The 19,531-nt window shown below is 34.7% G+C and overlaps 1 protein-coding gene across 20 annotated transcripts in view; it reads left to right on the top strand.

Moving 5' to 3' along the window:
• Positions 1–205: 205 nt before the first annotated feature.
• Positions 206–19,531, top strand: part of mbnl1 (muscleblind-like splicing regulator 1) — a 167,547-nt gene continuing 148,221 nt past the window's right edge. For 4 of the 20 annotated variants that reach the window (XM_051923979.1, XM_051923973.1, XM_051923977.1 and 1 more), the window contains exon 1: positions 212–384. The gene's annotated coding sequence lies outside the window, so the exon portion shown is untranslated. Of the gene's footprint in view, positions 385–7,029; positions 7,240–7,851; positions 7,875–7,904; positions 7,929–19,531 lie in introns of those variants that run through there. The other 16 variants (XM_051923976.1, XM_051923975.1, XM_051923974.1 and 13 more) reach the window with 11 other exon arrangements.

Here is a 19,531-nt window from a genome sequence, read left to right as displayed (position 1 = left end):
AACATTTCTATGTTACTACAGTAGAAATAGCTCTGGCATCACGTGATGTGTGCAATAGTAGGGCAGCTGCTTATATGGTTATAAAAAAAAAAAGGTGTTACCTACCATTGAAACGTATGCAAAACCACTGACGGTCACTATGGCAACACTAGTGATCTTCAGAGAATTACTAATTTAATGTTCTTAGACTTGATACAGTTTAAAGACTGCATTTAGTCAAGCCTTTCAGAGTTTCCTACTGAGCCAGGTTGTCATCCCCGAACTCAGAAGAAAAGGATTTTGTAATTATCCCAGAATGCAATGGTGGTTGTAGCACTTGGGTTGCTAGTTGACTGAGTTATTTGGGCAAACTGCAAGAATTAACAGCACATTAAACACAATTAGGTAAGAAGCAGACTTCCTTACTTCTTTTCCTGACCATGATATTAACTTTTTTGAAATGCTATTTTTAAAATGTTAAGGACTATACCAACTGAAAGAAGTTTTGTTTGGTATTTCACAAGCTAAAATTGCAGTTGTTAAATTCTGTTAAAAGAGATGGTTTATTTAAAAATATGAATATCATTAATAAATATTTAATGGACATCAAATTAAGCAACAGTTAATAGATCATAAACTGTTTTTATTTTAGTTGTCATTCTGGTTAATTACTCATTGTTAATAAACACTGAACAAACTGAGAACCACAGGTTTGTTAATTAAAGTAATAGGTTTTAAAGTTTATTAACAGATTATGCTTTTGAAAATGTAAACACCAATAAATATAGCCTCCAGCCTGGAAATTGCAGAAAGGGAAAAAGCTCTCAAAGCTTTCTACATTAGTTACTGCCACAGGAAAACAGTTGATTGATAGTATTTTATGGCATTATTTAGCCTTGTGATTTATTTAAGTGATTGGAATGCATTTTAAATATTAGGCTTTTTTTAGAAGTTAAATATTCAATAGTCAAAGATTACTTTTTGTAATGAAATATGATTTAGTACTCCTTTTTTGGTTTGGATTCACTTTGCAGGCAATAATGCATCATTTATATACTGAACATAAAATGGCTAGCATGTATATCAGATGCGTGTGTAATTCTTTAGATAAAGCATCTTTTCTCCTGAAAACAGGTGAAAAATAAAAAATATATAATATTATATAGGGGTCATATTTCCTTGTTCCCTTCTGTTGTAGTGGTTGAAATACACTATTTGATCTATGCATATATGTGGATAAAAAGTGAGGAGACTATTTTGTTGCTCCCATATATTCTGTTGTTCAAGTAACTCATGATCAAGTAAGCTTTTTTTTTATCTACCATGATTGTAACAAGGAATAGCACAGTGATGTAGTGGTTGGCTCTGCCTCACTACTCCAGAGTCCAGGCACGTTTTTTGTGGATTATGCATATTCTATCACATGTTCTTATTTAAAAGTGATAGTCACTTTATTTACGGGTCTGTTCTTGCCATTTTTGAATTTAGGAAGTGAAAATGTGTACAGGGGACATGTAAAACATTCTACCCAGTTACCTGTCTTTTGTGCTGATTCTCCTGTAATATCACATTTATTGCCTGTGTTTATATTTAGTTGGAGCAAGTGTGATTTTACCAAAATGATTCTTATTTAGAACCTTTTAATTAAAAGTTTTTAAAATAATGACTACTTTCTTCCATTTGTACATGTTGTGGCTTTTGTAAGTTACCTCAACCTGTTGTGCTTATTCATTGTAAAAATATGTTACTTTGGCAACAAATAAATAGCAAGTGAAAAATTTTCCAAAGGTAATTACTGGTCTGGAATGCTGAAAATTATCACTTTTTGAGATAAATGCTATTATTTATTATATGAAAAAAATATAATTAATTTGAAGGGGCCACTAAAAAGTTAACGTTTCACTTGATAGTTGATGGAAATACTAAAGGATCAAATTGTAATTTTTTAATTGAGGAACTTTTTATAAGATCAATATTTCAAAATTGGCAGAGCAAATCTAACCTACAAAATATATTTCATGTAACCTGTAGCCTGTAACCGTTTGGTAGAGTTTTTAAACACATACTATGGTGTAATAACCATTTCCACAACCATTTAATCTTGATAGTTGATGGAAATACTAAAGGATCAAATTGTAATTTTTTAATTGAGGAACTTTTTATAAGATCAATATTTCGAAATTGGCAGAGCAAATCTAACCTACAAAATATATTTCATGTAACCTGTAGCCTGTAACCGTTTGGTAGAGTTTTTAAACACATACTATGGTGTAATAACCATTTCCACAACCATTTAATTTATTAGAATAAAATAGTTAAACATTTTTTTAGGCTGTTGTAGGTAATATGATATATAAACGTAATTCTGATATTGACTCTGCCTCCCTGGGCCTCTAAGATAGGAAAATGTAACTTAGGAAAATTAATAGATGGATGGAACATATACAGTAATTGATGGCCCCTTTAGTAAGATATTTTTAGACATAAATTCATTGCGTTTTTCTGCATTGCTGTGCAGAATATTTACTTATTTTAATTTACCTTTTCAGCTTATACTGTACTAAGTAGATCTTTACACACTTCTCACATTTACTATTATTCAGTTGTGAAGTAATTTACTTAGTGAAATTACACAAGTGGTTTATTTACCATTTACAGTACTGTAGTAGAATTAATGTCTTGCAATGAACTGGCTAGCGGTCTGTATACAGGAAAATGTTTGCAGATTCAGTCTCCATCACTGTCAACTTGTGTGAATATGAATTGAAGTAATTTCACCTACATGAACTCGGTATATACTGTATATATACTGAGTTCATGCTGATAAAAAGTCAAAAATGATTTTATGATATTCACAACTACAGTAAAAATCTCTTCAAACTAAACATGGAGTATAGATTATATTTTCAAAAGTAGAGCACTTTCATAAGAAACTATATTTTAGTTTCATTAAAAAAACTAAAAATAATCTCACTTTGAATTACTAATGTGTTGTAAATTTCATTAACAATCAAATCTTTTTTTTATTCAAAAAACGTAATTTGCATTTTCAAATCGTTTTACCCAAATTGAGTAGAAAGATGTGAGATCACGAATTTTAACTGCCTTGAATTTTCATAATAATTACTATGCTATACATTAATTTTGTCTGTTATATATTATATTACATATATCATTATATAATCTATTATAAGGTCAAATTGTCTTAATTGTGACTACATACAGAACAACTCACTATCTTTCAATCAATCATTGCTTCCTCACAGGGTTTTGGCTCTTACTATAGTAATTGAAGGCTCGCTGGTCGTTTCTAAGCCCACTCTTGGCCTTAACTTTTTCCAATCAGCCTTATTTCTCCCGAATGACCATGGGATTATTTCTTTTTTGAGATAATTGTGTTTGATGTAGAAGTCAGGGAAGAGCTTGTTTCTTTTTATAGCATCATTGAGTCTCTTGTAGATTATAAACAGTTTAACATAAAAAGCTCACACAAATACTCATATTACATATATAGACTATATGTATATACTGTATACTTGATTAAATTCCCTAGCTGACTATTATTTATGAGAAAAATAGAAGCTACAAAAGTCTTAATATGTATTTATGTGTTCTTTGGCTTTCCTCCAGTCAGTTTTAATTAAGGACAATTGCTTCTCTACGAAAGATACATAGAGCGTTACTGATGCCCAGTGTGAACACTCCCTTTTGACAAAAGAAACCTACATGAATATTCTTTTCTTATTTTATCTAGTTATCATTTTGGTGACACTGGGCCAGACCCTGGCAGTTTCACATTAAGTAGAACTAGTTTTTGCTTAATGTGTTCTATGTTTTGATAATATTCTAAATAAAGGTAAAGCTTTAATATTTTAAGAGGAGAAAAAATAAATATGAAGCCAATTGTTTCTACCTGTAGAAAAAAGTAAAAGTTTAAGATTAGACAAGATCACATGTTCTCCATTGTGGCAACTGCAGCAGTATAGAATGTCACAAGAGTAAATTTAGTGGATTGCTAAACATCTTTCTTTTCTTTATGTTGTGGGGCAACATCAGCATAGCCACTGTTCCTTGCAAAACATTGACACATTTCTTAGGTCTTCATTACTAAAGTCCATTTGAAATAATCTCCCACAACTAGCTCTTTCGCAAACTCATTAAGATCTCTTGTAAAAACCATGGTAGTCATCAAAATTAGGAATTGGCTCTGCCCAGTATATTTATACAGTACATTACCTTAAATATTGTTAACTATATTTCAGCAACCACACATGTGTACAAGCATCTAATTTCAGTCTTGCTAGTTGTCCATACATTCTTCTAAGATATGCAGAAATGTTGATAGGTGTATTTGTCTATCCTTATAAACCTAGCTATGCAAAAGCCTCTACTGAACCTGTGAGGATTATTGCCCCTCTTTTTACTGTGCTTGTTATATTTTTTAATGTTTCTCATCTGTAATTTTGTAAAAAAATGAATCAATTTCAAACCCCGGACTTAGGTGCAATAGATCCAGTGCTTGCCACTGCACTACCACAATTCCACCCTGTATGCATTTGTATACTGTTCACTTTTAAACATTGTAAATATGTGCTTTTTTCTGTCCCTTTTCCATTTTGATTTAATTTAATTGTATATACCACATAGTAGGAACATTGCCTTTTTTTTTCAACAGGCATTTGTTTATACCATTAGATGATTTCCCCCTTTTCATTGGGAGTTTTTATTACAGTATGTTTTTAACATTATCTCTGTTTTATTCTGTTAAACCCCACTGCAAGAACATATCACTTTTGTGTGTTTAGTATTAAAGTATGCACTTTCATATTAAGTTTCTCTGTGTAGTGAATGAAAATAATTTTACACATTAGTGCTTGCAGATATTTTCTTTATAATATTAACACTATTAATGCTATTAATACATTATTAAAACAAATATATAAAGTAACCATTCATGAGTTCATAATGTGAGCTCATAGTCCAAAACTTTGCCTTATTTTATAAAACATTTGTGTCAATTACTACATTGACATCTGTATTATTTAGTAAATGCCTTCAATCACCACAAATATTTAAATCAGAACGCATTACAATTATATATATATTTTTTATTTTCATTGACTGATCAAGTGATTTGGTTGCTCTGGGTCACGTACCTAGTTTGTGACAGTGAGTCAGACAACATCACTTTGGTTTAAAATGTCCAACTCCTTAGCCACTGGGGCAGACTGTTAAAATATTGAAATATTTGGCCTTTATGTGAAGTGACTTGCTCGGGATCAGACTGTGAGTCAGGTGTTAAGGAATCAACTAGCACTCTGCTGTTTCTTGTCTAGTATAAATAAATGGTTATATGTTACAGTCTCTTTGTAAATGAGTTTACAATGTTTGGCCCCTTTCTGTTCTTTTTTTTCAGTTTTTAGCAATTATCATACTTTTTTATAAACTATTGTAAAAAGGCATTTTCAGCCCTGTGATATAAAGTGTTGTAAGGGTTAGACTGTTACTTTATTTTACATTCATATTTTCTAATGGCAAATTCACAATAAAAAGAATTACAGTTTGGTTATGGATTCATCCATCCATCCTTCCATCCATTTTCCTAACCCACTTACTCAGTTCAGGATAATGAGGAGCTGTTACCTATCTTGGTATCATTGGATAGAAAGCAGAAACTAGCCCTGGACAGGGCCCAAGTCCATCTTAAGGGTCATACAAACCCAGACTAACTTACTCATGTTGAACCAGTTTACAGTAATGAAATAATCTAAACTATGTATTTTCATACAGTGTTAGAAAACCAGAGTATTTGGAGCAAACACACACACAGATGCAGGGATAACAAGAAACCTCTACACAGACAGTGCATAACCTGAGATTTAAATACAGGACCCAGGCCACCATACTGTTCATTATGTATCCATATACAGCATATATACTTTTTGATAAAATGTTAGCTACTGATTTTTTAAAATTATGTGATTTGTGCCACATCCAATTAATTTGCTTACTTGGTGTTGACATCTAGTAGATGCCTGAAGGTAGCAATTTGGCCTCTAATGTCACTTTGTAAATTGGGGTCTAATTACACCTTAATGAACCACCATATAAAACTGGGACATGCAGAAGAATCTCCTTGTTCTCTTATATTGCTTCATCAGGCCAGTGTATCCCAAGCCAGGTTCAAAATTTCTTTATCACCGGGGTAGGGCTGTATATTTTTGATTTCCTCATTTAAACTGTTTTCTTCCTCTTGCTCTGTTATAATTATTCATTTTACTGAGATGTGTACAAAGTGCTACCTGTGTTAAAAATGATTTCTTTCTCTTTTTCTATATTATAATTAATTTTACTGAGGGGTGTTCAAAGTGCTAATAGTGTTAAAGGACTGAAATAAACAGTATATCCCAAGCCAGGTTCAAAATTTCTATATCACCGGGGTAGGGCTGTATATTTTTGATTTCCTCATTTAAACTGTTTTCTTCCTCTTGCTCTGTTATAATTATTCATTTTACTGAGATGTGTACAAAGTGCTACCTGTGTTAAAAAATGATTTGTTTCTCTTTTTCTATATTATAATTAATTTTACTGAGGGGTGTTCAAAGTGCTAATAGTGTTAAAGGACTGAAATAAAAGCTTCTGAAAGGATAATAATGGCAAATGCTCCTTTTAAAGCTCTCTTGTTTTAAACACTTCTAAATCTTGCAGTGTAACAGTACAGTTCAGAGGTTATAATATGTATTACATATCAGATGGGAGATACCAACATCAGTCTTTTAGGGGTAGGTAGTTGAATTACATTCCTGCTGCTTCCCTTTTAAGCTGAATGTTGCTTTAAGTTAACATTCAATGTGTTGAAAGTAGCACCTATTAAGGATATTTTTTCATGTTTTTCATCGAAACATTAAGCAGAGGCGAGGCAGCAGCTTGTGTCTGTCTGGTGCATTCCACGTCTGCAGAGTTGTGAGATCCAGTCTAGTCTAATACATCCAGTGCTTCCTGGTAGGATTTGCTTTTAGGGGAGGAGCAAAAAAAAAAAAGGCAGCAGGCAAAGCAACCAACAGAGATAAGAGTCTGCAAGGCTATATGCAACAGCCTTTTTCACTGCAGTTGAATGTGTACAGACTAACAGAATGGTTTTCTCTTTAAGTACCTGAACCAATTCTTCTTCCTTTTTTGAACATTCTAAAATTATGAATTCCACAGTGCCTTGGGCACTGCCTCTGCTGTCTGGTTTGGTCTAAGGAAAAAAAATGTGAGGTAAGTTGTTCAAATCTTTACTATTCTGGCTTTTTGGTTTTGTTTCAGAAGGCCAATTTGTGAAGGCTAGAAGGTGTGGGGGGTGCTATGGTGTAAGTGAGACTGCTGCTATGGCTTATTTTATCACATTGTTGGACTAGCATACTGCGGTTTATGGTTTCATATCACACAGCAGCTATAGCTGGAAAGAATACAGAAGGTCACAGCTGCAGCTCTCTCTCTCTCCCTCTTTCTCTCTCTCTCTCTTCCTGTCTGTGCTCCACAGCTCGCATCAGAACGCACTTAGAAAAGAGACGTTTCTTTGCCTGATCAGAATGAGAAACAGGTGGATATCTGCATTTATGCATGCCCCAAGAAAAATTGTAATAAATCCAAACAAAATGAAACCTTATTGAGGCCTTTTATACACCTTGTTTGTTTTTTCTTAGGTTTTCTCTCATATTGCTCAAATGCCTGTCTGCATCGGTATCTTGCTTTGCATATGGTCCAAATATGTGCTCTGAAAGGTTAACTCTCTGCCTACTGCATATAAATTATGCGTGACATGTTTAGCTGTGCTTCCTTATATGGTAAGTGCTGTATTTCAATACAGTATGGTTCTGCCAAGCTACCAGGGCGGAAGACGCTCTGCAAATGTGAGTTTTTTTTTTTCACTTTTTGTAGTGCGTCACACAGTAACTCTAAGAGAAGTAAGTACAAGTGCTGATTTAAGGGGTAAAAATGATTCTTTTGGGTTTATTGTTTTCATATAAGGAAAGCTATTCCAAAACCTGAAACACAACATATTCTTTCTAATCACTTTATTGGATGTGTAAAGTAGTGGGCAATACTAGTACTTTTTGTCCTTTAAAGGACAAGAATTTGATATGGTTAGTTAAGAAAATATTTTCCATCTTCTGTTATTAGAAAAGTGGTTGGTATGTGTGGAGAGTCCACTGATACCATTTAGAGTTGTTTGTTCTAATGTTTTGAAGAATCAAACCTGAGGAAGATGTTAAAATTTCATTTTATTGGCTGTGTGTGTCTTTCTGGCTGTCTCTAGTTCCATTTCTCCTTTAATATATCTTTATTAGGAAAGATAGTGTACCACTGTAAAACTTTTTGTGCTAGTGAAAAATAGAAAAATGTGGTGATCCGCTTGAAGAGGCAGACGTGGGACAGTCATTGAAACAACCACACCCACTTAATCGAAGTTGCAGCTCGTGTCTGAAGGATGAGTGTGCATAAATGGACTTCTCAGATATTTTATTAACTCATTGTACTCGTCGTAGTATTTTTGGTTATGTACATAATCTTATGTTGGGGATCCTCAGCAAGTGCTTTTAGTGTATTTAGTAACTATGAGCACATGTGATAAATGTTAAGCTCAGGCCTGCTTGGCTGTCTGCTTCCCACTTTGCCACACTTTTTATTTAACCAGGAAGATAGCTCTATAAAACCATAGGACAGCAACAGCTTATAGTTCCGAAATTGTACTGAATAAATCAAAAACATTTTGGGCTGCTTTTCACCTGGGAAGTTAAGAAAAAAATGGTATCTGAGTGTTACCAACATAGAAAGTTTATTTATTTTACTTTGGTGGTAATTCGAGCAGCCGTTTATAAGGATTGGCCTAAGTTTTTACTCAACAAACTTCAGCTGCCAAAACCTAACTAATTTAAATATTTTTGAGAACAATGCAGAAACAAGCAAAAATAAGTGACTACAGCCTTATGTCAAGAAAGTTTTTAAGAAAACAGTAATTTAAACGAATAAAACATGTTTTTTGCAGTTTGCATTGTTCAGCCTTTATGTTATATTTACAGTTTTTGTAATTTTTGGATTAACAAGTTTGCTTAAAGTGTCTACGGAAACCATAAACCTGAGAGCCTCTGTATAAATAGAAGAAGGGAAGTTGCATTAAGCCTGTTTGGTTATGCATGGGTATGGTGTAATGTTTATGGTATTTTAGGAGTCTAAAATAATACAGCTAAAACCTCGTGTTATGAAATGGGCTTGGACAGTTAATTACAACTGAATCATATTTTAATTCCTACTTCAAGTTACTTAGCACACTGCAAAATTTCTGCTATTGCTATTGTTTTCTTGCCTTGTAAGAGTCTTCTGAGAATAATTACCCATAGTTTAAAAATTTGGCATTTTGTATTGAAACTGTATAATTTATGATAATATGATTGTTTTTTCTATGTTTTGATTAAGTTTTTTGGATTTGAGTCTGTTGTGTTGATGGTGGTGCAAGGATATGCTGCAATGGATTTACAGGATATGTTTCTGCCTCCTGTCCATTGCTGCCAGACCTCCCCCATAACTATGACAAGTAAAACTGTGTTAGATGGATAGACATGTAAAGACCATATAGCAACAAAACCCAAGACCATAAGCTTTTTAAAATTGGGATGCCTTGTGTAAGGGGCATTCACATTCTTTCTATGTTCACCTGAAATTGCTGTAAAACACATCCTGTTAAACTGATTTGATGCCCGGATATGATTGTATGAAGGTGCACTGTGTAGATCTCCCATCTAGTATTCATTAATACCATGTGATTGTTGCTGCTGTTTGAAGTGTAGGTTTTTTATAATCCTTGATTTTGTCTATACATGTATGTAAAGCTCAAGTTGCTGATTCTTCAATTGCTCTTATGGAAGGACATATTGTATTCAGCACAGGGTTAAAGTAATAAATAGATAGGTGATGGATACTTGTGATCTTGGCTGACCATTCACTTTCAGATCTGTGTACTTGGTTCCAGCAGTAAAAGGCTCTTGCAATTTTGTGAAACTGCATAGAAGTCAAGGAGAATTTCTACTCATATGATTTTGAGAAATCAGTTTAATCTAAAGTAGCAGCATTTTTCATTTATCTAATGATGTTTACAAATAGTAAAATATTAAATTAGTACATTATGTTTATTTTTCTAATAAATCAGATTAATATTTAATAAATAATCGTATATACTATATGAACTATTATATTAGGGAGACTTTCATCATTGACTACAAAGACTGTTCTGTACTTCACAATGGTTATAAAGAAAATAAGGTCACTTGCCATATGTTTGCATATTATAAAGAATGGTTTATTTTGCTAAATGTAAATATTTGCTCTGGCTATTCCTGTTGGCATACATTTTCATGCACAAAGAGACCCTGTCCACAAGCAGAGCCAGCAGGGTGATGCTTCTAAGAGAGAGCTAGCCAAGACATTAGAGTAACTTTTCTTTCGCTGGCACGTTTGGATGTTAAAAATATGTTAAATGATACAGAGACTGGTGTTAAATTTCATTTAAATTGAAACTTACATATGGTGCAAGTCTGATTAAATCACCAGTTATTTCAGTTGTTGTCAGTGGAAATGCCAGTGATAACCTGTTTTTTTGTTCGTTTGTTTGTTTTTGCTACTCATGGGGTGGTGTGAGTGTTTTTGTTAGCTAAAATGTATTCAGACAGACTATGAACATGCATGAAAGAAAATATACTGCTGTATAGTGTAGTTGATTTTCAAAAGCTATATTCTAACCTGCAGGTCCTCCTAGGCAGACATCTGTCTATATGAAAATATCTCTGTCAGTATTGACATGAATAAATGGTGTAATTTATGGCCAAGTTGTTTTAGCTTCCTGTTTAGCTGTAGCAGACAGTAATTCCATGTCAAACTTCTGCATTGACAGATGCAGTATATTACCTGTAATTCAAAACTATACTTGCAGTTAACACTGTAGAGATCTCATGTTTCAATTGAATGATAACAGAATAGTGCAGATTAAGATTAATTTAATGTCAGTCTGCATACATGTGCATTGCCGATTTTTGTTATTATTACTTAAATTGGGTTTAATCAGCTAGGTTTTCTGAGCCAAGGAAGGAAACAGTTGGGTGAATAGTTTCTTTTTATTTTGTTTTTCCTAAAAAAATATTTGGAAGAAATTTATAGCACAGTACTGAAATGTTTGAAATTTATTTTATTTTGTTAGTATAACTAGATGTTTTAGTTGTTGATAACTTGGTAACAGGAGATCAGGCTTAGCATATTTTACATGTTCCCCATGGAGATTTTACTTGTCTGCAAAGTAGCACCAAAGTTGGATAATAGTCTGAAAGGATAATTAAAAAGGGAATATAAATACGGCTAAAGCTCCCAATTACTCTGTTTGTTGACATTGTCAATTTAGTGAAACAACATGAAAAGGCAAACATCCTGGGAATATAGTCAGAATTGTGGGCTAAAGCATCATGGGACATAAAAAAATGTTTTTTGAGACTGTAATGAACTTGACAAGTAGGAGAAACAACTCAATTATCCAGGTCATATTAACTTAAAATTCTTACCTCTCTTTCTTTTTATTTAACACAAGAATTACTAGAATTACCAGAGCCAACGAAAAAACTCATAAATCCGGCAAACATCCCTTAAATCCCTTCGCACCTCTCCGTCAGCGTCTTTTGTCTTCTAAATGTGTCGATAAACAGCAAGCAGCCTGCTATACCATCCCCTCCACCGCCTAAGAATGGGCAAGAAGTTCTCCCTGTTCCAGCCTTGATTGATTATCTGGGAGTGAGCTAGCCAGAATTGTAAGGGGAAATAATAGATCGTTATTTGGAACACATGCATTTCATGTGTGTTTTGTGTCTACAACAATCTATGTAAACACATCGTTAAAACAGAAACGTTTTTCATGTTTTAGTAATAAATAACAAAATGTAGACATGAACTGTATAATGTGTGAAGGCTGATGGCCAAATATCAAATAAACAATTTCACAAAAGGTGTGGTCCTGTGGTTAGAACTGCCGACTTATAATCTGGAGGTCATGAGTTCGAAACCAGCTCCCCGGAAAATTTACCATTTAGAGTAGTGAGCTGCTTATTTTATTATACAATAAAAACATACATTTGATTTGTGTCTGTACTTGTAAAAATTAGCGGGTTTTTTTTTCCCACTTTTACTCTCTAAGTCACGATCACGATACAACACCCACACCCCACACCAGATCTGACGCGGTTACTTTTTATTTGAAACTGGGAATAACTGTAGATGTGAGTGGTGTTTTGAGACAACGAAACTGGAAATTCTCTGATCTGGAGGGATAAAAGCTGACACACAAACACTGGTGAATCTGCCTGCTTCGTATCTCACCATCACTTGAATTTTTTTTTATGCAGTTTTATTGAGTGTTCCTGCTCACGCTGAATTAGTATGCACCTTACCATGATGTCAAAGCCACACTGACAAAAAAAGTCCCGTTTTTTTAGTTATGATGTTCCAGGTCATGGACAACTAGGGTGACTGGATAGTAAAGGCGGATAACCATTTTGATAAATAGCAGTAATTCCACTATGGATGCATTTGAGATAAATGATTTTGCCACACATTACTAACAACTGTGAGTTGTTTATCTTGCCATTATTATTATTTTTTTAATTATTAATTTTTAATTAGCAGAAAAAATATTTGTTACTAATTACCAGGTTTTATATGACTCTAAAGCATAATGACACAACTCAGACATGACGGTGCAGTAGGTAGTCAGTCTTACTGTTAAACATAACATTGCATTTCAGGACATTCTGTTCGCTAGATTCATCATTACTTTGAAAATTCTGTCAAGGCGATGGACAGAAACGGCAATGCTTTTCAGCATTTAAGAAATAAGTTTGGTCTAGAGAAAAGTGAAGATAAAATTAAGGAAGGTGTTTTTGTTGTTCCTGAAATCCGTGAACTGATGCTTGATGATTTATTCAAAAGGAAACTGAATCCAACTGAATCAGCAGCATGGGAAGCATTCATGCGGGTTGTCCAGAATTTTCTTGGCAGTCATAGAGCAGAGATTATGCTGAGCTTGTGGAGAACCTGCTGAAAGCGTATCAGCTTATGGGAGCCAGAATGTCACTGAAGATGTATTTTTTACATTCTCACCTCGACTTTTTTCCACCAAATCTGGGCGATGTCAGTGATGAGCATGGGGAAAGATTTCATGAAGATATAAAGGTGATAGAAAACCGGTATCGGGGAAAATTCACTCCGAGCATGATGGGTGACTACTGTTGGTTCTTGCAAAGAGAGACGGATGTGCAGTACAAGCGCAAAAGCGAGTGCCTCCAACATTTTTGGGCACGCTGACCTCACTTTTATATTGAGGTAAATTGACATAAATATACTTTAACGTGTCTCTGGTATCATCTTCTGGTTTGTTTTCAGAATAAACACATCAAAACAATTTTGGTGGGACATAGTCCAAACTTCAGATATCATGTTGATATATAGATATATTCAAAAGTGTCAAAATGTCAATGATGTGTATTTCAAAAACCTGACGTGCTAGCTTTATTCCGATTTCATATATGGAATCAGATCAGTGTAAACAACTTAATGAAGAGCTGCTCTGAAGTTCCCAGTAGCAAACAAAAAATATTTTTTGTAGACCAGTGTTATTGAAAGGGAATTTTATTGCTTAGAAGATAATACCACAGTTAAAATGAGTTTTACAGGACTAACATTAGATACACTCTATTGGAAGAAGACAACTACAAAATTGTATTGATATTATACAACAGACCTATAAATATCTGGGAGTGCAGCTGGATGATAAATTAGACTGGACTGCCAATACTGATGCTTTGTGCAAGAAAGGACAGAGCCGACTTTACTTCCTTAGAAGGCTGGCGTCCTTCAACATCTGCAATAAGATGCTGCAGATGTTCTATCAGACAGTTGTGGCGAGCACCCTCTTCTACGCGGTGGTGTGCTGGGGAGGCAGCATTAAGAAGAAAGACGCCTCACGCCTGAACAAATTTATCAATTATCAATTATGGAGAATCCACTGCATCCACTAAATAGTATCATCTCCAGACAGAGGAGCAGCTTCAGCGACAGACTGCTGTCACTGTCCTGCTCCACTGACAGATTGAGAAGATCGTTCCTCCCCCAAACTATGCGACTCTTCAATTTCACCCGTGGGGGTAAACGTTAACATTTAACATTATACAAAGTTTTTGTCTGTTTTTCACCTGCATTATTATTATTATCAATCTTTAATTTAATATTATTTATTGTATCAGTATGCTGCTGCTGGATAATGTGAATTTCCCATTGGGATTAATAAAGTATCTATCTATCTATCTATCTATCTATCTATCTATCTATCTATCTATCTATCTATCTATCTATCTATCTATCTATCTATCTATCTATCTATCTATCTATCTTATCTATCTATCTAAAAGTAAATCATCCTAATTTGTCAATGTGTTTAATCAACCACAAGTTCTTACAAAGTGATAATAATGCTTTTCATTATTTTTGTTCTATCCTTTAATAATAATCCAATTAATCCAGCATGATTATCAAGCTAAACCTATTTCGATGGAAAATCACTAAGCATATGTTTTGATATGTGACAGCCTTGTGAAAAAGGGAGTAATGGAATATTAATACAAGGATAATGCTAATAAACTACACAACAGTTGCTGGGCAAGAATATGAAAAAATATCTGGAATTTTGAGAAAGCATGCCATATGTTTGAAAAAGAGCCAAAAAAGCAAGTAGAAGATTGCTTTAAAATTCTCTGTGCAAAAAAAATGTGAACTTAAGTTGCAGAAGACACTGTAATTATTTTCCTGTTACCAATTATGCAATGATTACAGACAGGTTATGTTTATTTGGTTGTCTCTCAGGGCTGCTTTACCCTCTGCAATACACTGATGGCATTGAAAGCATAGGATACTGAGCTCAAAGTTATATAATTGCTTGCATTGTGAGTAGTGGCACTTAAACTCACCTTGAGTGACTTTACTGAAAAGGTCTGCATTAGACCATGAAATGACCAGAGACTTATTCAGTTTCAATGTCTATTAGTTAAATACAACATTTTTAAGCATATGGGCCGTAATTTTAATGGAAAAGGCTAGTTTTATACAAAGTAATGTAAATCATTTGAATATTTGGTCTCTTTCAATGATTTTCTATGGATATGGTGATGAAATATGGAAAGAATTTTGACAAACATCGTACCTTGACTTAAATAAAATATTACCTCTCTGTGCGCAAAATTCTACAGAAACTTGCTACTATATGTAAACTCATGATGTTGTACTGTCATAATGGGACAATATCCCAAGCTTGACTGAGATACACTATTTTGTGAAGCTTCCATTGACTAAATAACCTCCCACTTTCCAGTGTAGTAAGATTATAGCAGGCTGATTAGGTAAAAACTACAAGTAATCCTGTACTGGATTGTAGGTATGAAAATGTTTACACAATAAGACCTTGTCTTTTTCAAGGCTAGTTCCTGTTTTGGAGAAATTCCTGTGTCAGAGCATCTATTGAAATTAGTTGGATGGATATTGAAATAGGGTGGCATGGTGGCGCAGTGGGTAGCACTGTTGCCCCACATTTAGGAGACTTGGGTTTGCTTCCCGGGTTCTCCCTGCGTGGAGTTTGCATGTTCTCCCTGTGTCTGCGTGGGTTTCCTCCGGGTACTCCGGTTTCCTCCCACAGTCCAAAGACATGCAGGTTAGGTGCATTGGCAATTCTAAATTGTGCTTGGTGTGTGTGTGCACCCTGCGGTGGGCTGGCACCTTGCCCGAGGTTTGTCCTGATTTGCGCCCTGTGTTGGCTGATATTGGCTCCAGCAGACCCCCGTGATCCTGTAGTTAGTTTATAGTGGGTTGGATATTGAAATATTTACTGCTCAAATATAAATATTCTAAGTTTATATTTCTGTAGCTGCGGTGTGTTGGCACCCTGCCCGGGATTGGTTCCTGCCTTGTGCCCTGTGTTGGCTGGGATTGGCTCCAGCAGACCCCCGTGACCCTATGTTCGGATTCAGCGGATTGGATAATGGATGGATGGATGGATGGATATTTCTGTAGATTTTTTTGTTTTAGTATTTTGAAAATGCCTTGTTTGTGGAGAAAGTTTCTTATTTAATTGTATGCTTGTTTAATTATTGAATATGTTCAGCAGTGTTGATAATGTTACTTATTACTCGTACATTTTGCTAAATACACCTAAACACTCTATAAACATAGACTGTGGAAGAAACTGAAAACTGAAAACCAAAAGTCCATGGCCAAGCTTCGGTTGCTTTCTGGTTTTATGTGATTAAGTTCAATTATCTTCCAAAATCAACTAGCTTTTAGTGATCACCAAACAACTTTCACTGTGCTATGAAAGAGACGTGCTTTTAAATACAAAATTCATGCATAAAAATTGATTGGAGAACAAAGTGAAACGTACATAATAAAGCAGGGAAATTTAAATAAAAGTAAAAAGTAAATTTATACCTAATGTGTATGATCCTGGTTTCCTATACTTTAACTTCATCATTAATGCTGCAAAATTTCTATAGTCTGAATGCATATGCTATTTAATTTTTAGCTGAGATTCTCTTTATGTTAGAGTCATGTTGCCTCAAGGAGAACTACTTAATATAAAGCTGGTTGCGCTTCCACAATAATGAATATTGTTACATCTTCTTTCTTTAGTATTTTACACTTGTTGAATTATCTTTCATTAGTGTATCTTTATTAAAGTGTACAAATGTAGAACAGTTAAGGGGTGAGCTGATTGGATATATTGGAGGTACATATCTCAGTTTTCAGTAACTAATATATATATATATATATACTAGGGGGCTTCACCCCCTGCTCTCTTCGCTCGCCAACCCCCGTATTTGGTTTTCCAGATACACACTTTGAAGATTTTTTTTTCTTTGAATTGTTGCTATTTCATTAGTTTCACTTTTATTTCAGAACTTCTGTAAAAACAATATTTGTAATCTTGCGAGTCCCAATATGCTGAATCTTTTTAATGAGGTCAGGATAGGTTTCTCTGTTTGGAATTTCAGCACAGACAAAACGATCTACATCATCAGCATTTAATAATTTTTTTTTACAAAGTAAAAAAGTAAGTAGAGTTCTGCATTGGACTCCTGTCTGTAAAGTCGTGCTATTTTCCTCTCACAGTTTCAAAAGTACATGGGTTTACCAAGGTGATACCCCAGCTTTTGTCTAGGTTTTTGTACAAGGGCTAGACAGAACATTTTTGACTCCTGGTGTAAATTTGGGTTTTTAAATAAGCAGACAGATAAATATATATACATTAACAAAGTAACCAATAAATGCATGTGCGGTAAACACCGTTTTTGAAATTATCAAGATTCTTTATTTGTCACATGCATGGTTATAAAGGACAACACGCAGTGAAATGCATCCTGATCCGCTTATCAAAAACTGTGCAAAGTTAGAAGAATATCAGTTAGATTAACAAAAAGTCATAGATCGAAAGATAACAGTATAGTAGAACATAATAAATAAGTAAAATTATGTGAATAAAGTAGAATTAAGTGTTAAGGTGCAATAGTGTAGTAATTATTGTGCAAAACCAAAGTTAGACTGGTGCATAGTTAAATGAGGCAGTTTGTTTGTTTGCGCTACTGCGATCTTTACTTTTTTATATTTTCTAATTTTCCTACTTTCATATCCTTTAACTTTCTCCACATGTGTATAGTGCCATTTTTTTTTTTTTGTTTTTTTTTGAGCCTTTCTAATTTCCCTGGTTTCATAGTCTCTAACCTGCTCTGCATGTGTTTAGCGTCAACGTTTGTAAACGTCTCTATGAAGTTCTACTTTGTCTTTTACTCACTGTCATTTAATTCTGAGCCGGATTGGACATGCTTTTTTTCAGTTCCACTTGTTCCGGGCTGATAATTACTTTCCTTATTTTCTGAATTTGCACCTAGATTATTCTTTTTTTGCTGTTTTTTCTGTCCAACGCATTTGAGTCTCTTTTCTTCGCGCTTCTTCGTTTAATCGTCGATGTTTCATTTCTACCCTATTCATTTCATTTCTACCCTATTCATTTCTACCGTATTGACCTTATCTATACTAACAAAAGGCAAAGCCCTCACTGACTGACTGACTGACTCACTCACTCACTCACTCACTCACTCACTCACTCACTCACTCACTCACTCATCACTAATTCTCCAACTTGCCGTGTAGGTGGAAGGCTGAAATTTGGCAGGCTCATTCCTTACAGCTTACTTACAAAAGTTAGGCAGGTTTCATTTCGAAATTCTATGCGTAATGGTCATAACTGGAACCTCTTTTTTGTCCATATACTCTAATGGAGGAGGCGGAGTCACGTATCGCGTCATCACGCCTCCTACGTAATCATGTGAACTGAAAACAAGGAAGAGATTTACAGCACGACTCAAACGCGGGAATGAAGGTAAATAACGTTAATTGTTGAGTGTCTTTTAATACTGTGTAAGCATACATATTAACACATGTGCAATTAAACGTGTGCATTTACGGGGTGATTTCTCAGGCTTAAAAGCTCGCCTTTTATTAAAAAGGTAAATGCAAACTGTTTTCTTTCTGAAGGGCACAAACCACGTTAGATTTCAGCCGTTAAACGCGCAAAAATGTCGGTACACCAGATAAATAAGCGCAACATATTATCAGTTGTATTGTATGCTTACAATACATATAGAAATGTGTTAATCGTTAACTAATAGTATGGGATGGTGTTTTTCGACTCGCGCCTTGATTTAAACGATTGCATGTCTTGGTGGGTTTGCGTAGCTTATTGTCAATATCTTTACACCTCTTTTTAAGACTTATTGACTGAAACGGGCTTTCACGAAAAAAATTACGGCTTTGCTACAGGATACACCCTCCACAAGTTAAGGAAGTAAAAATCTGTTGATGGCGTTTTCATCTGATAGCCAAGACTCGGCCAACTCTCTGGCACTTTTAGTACTGGCCTTAACAGACACTTGGACATAAATCCAGCATATGCCAACTTAAGAAGGACATGTACACAATAATTAAACTATACAACCCCCCCCCCCCCCTTGATCATACTGACTTAGTCACCTCCACCCACCCCACCCCCCACTGAATGTGTTGCTATATATTGCCTTTGATTGTTGTAAGTCTAAGCATTATCCTCTGATGAAGACCCCTGATAGGGGTTGACAGCTCAGGAATAAAAAAAATATTTTATGATACGTGATTCGTTTTTTCTCCCTTCGTGGATCTCCAGCTGCAAATATATATATATATATATATATATATATATATATATATATATATATATCTACTAGGGGGCTTCACCCCCTGTTTGCTTTGCTTGCCAACCACCCCCCCCCCCCCCAGCCTGAAATACGCGCCAACCACTTCACATCTCTTCCGCTCGCGTATGTGGATTTCACTTTCACCAAACAACAAATCTTTTAATTCTTGCGGATACACGAATTAGACAATCTACAAGCCTCCGACT

Source organism: Erpetoichthys calabaricus, chromosome 2 (assembly GCF_900747795.2).
Source record: "Erpetoichthys calabaricus chromosome 2, fErpCal1.3, whole genome shotgun sequence".
In the NCBI taxonomy this organism is placed as follows: Eukaryota; Metazoa; Chordata; class Cladistia; order Polypteriformes; family Polypteridae; genus Erpetoichthys; species Erpetoichthys calabaricus.
This window is presented reverse-complemented; position numbering and strand designations above follow the sequence as displayed.